This window comes from Rhipicephalus microplus, chromosome 3 (assembly GCF_043290135.1).
Source record: "Rhipicephalus microplus isolate Deutch F79 chromosome 3, USDA_Rmic, whole genome shotgun sequence".
NCBI lineage: Eukaryota > Metazoa > Arthropoda > Arachnida > Ixodida > Ixodidae > Rhipicephalus > Rhipicephalus microplus.
In genome coordinates this window covers 199529179-199530213 of record NC_134702.1, presented here as the reverse complement: position 1 = coordinate 199530213, position 1035 = coordinate 199529179, and the positions used below count along the sequence as shown (strand labels likewise).

General features: G+C 40.5%; 1 non-coding gene across 1 annotated transcript; it reads left to right on the top strand.

Annotated features, from left to right (window-relative positions):
- Positions 1-568: 568 nt before the first annotated feature.
- Positions 569-640, top strand: TRNAA-CGC (transfer RNA alanine (anticodon CGC)). The gene has a single exon. It is a non-coding gene; the product is annotated as a tRNA-Ala (tRNA).
- Positions 641-1035: the final 395 nt, after the last annotated feature.

The window sequence follows — 1035 nt, the reverse complement described above, 5'->3', positions numbered from 1 at the left end:
TATTATGAGAGACGCCCGTGGCATACAACTAGACCATGTGATTTTACAGCCCAGCGAGCAATTTCTTAATTGCCTTTGGAACCCGCTGAAAAAAATTCGTCAGGTAGTGCATCGAAAATTTTTGAACTATATACACTTTTACATGCCTCTGAATTTCTGGTAGAAAACCGGGGTACTATAAAACGCTTGTTTTCTCTCAGGGGTCGACGCGTTACATAGGGCACTTTAAAGTCATCACAGCAATTGTATCTTAGAACAACTGTCTTAATAATCAAATCCTGGAATACGCAAAAGCCCAAATCCCGACAATTAGTACTGGCATCTATCTTATTAATATTACTACCACTATTATTATTATTATTATTATTATTATTATTATTATTATTATTATTATTATTTTTTATTATTATTATTCATATCCAGGCCGAATGATCCGCCTGACTTTTGGCCGAATCCCCACAGTGGATAGGGGCCAATTATGCAAACATTATGATCATCCTCGTTCGTTGCCAAACGTAGATATGCTGTTACTCCTGGCAGTGTACCACTAAACACTGGCAGTTCAGTTGGGGGTGTAGCTCAGTGGTAGAGCGCTCGCTTCGCATGTGAGAGGTCCCGGGTTCGAGCCCCGGCACCTCCAATCTCCTTTTTTTTCTTCAGTTCTTCTTTTTTAAAGAGTTCTTCAATTCTTCAAGACATACCCTAATAGGTGTGTTTCTCTGGAGAACTTAAATTTCTCGTGTCGTCGCCTTGCTTTCGTGACGCGTTTACTGCACCTCAAACGCCGAACCTTTTACTGCATCTAAAACACGTAGCCTAAAACCCCGAGACTAAAGGGGCATCCATGGATATGTCGAAGTTTAGAGCACTTGAAAGCAGCCAAAATTTAAGTTTGTGAAAAAAAGAAGAAGAAAATTGGTAACGTATCAGCGTGCTTTGCCGACAAAGGTCGTCAAAAGATGATAACCTTCTGTCTTCAAAGACAGAATTGAACGTTTATTCGGCCTTTTGCGCGAGAAAATCGGCCAATTGGCG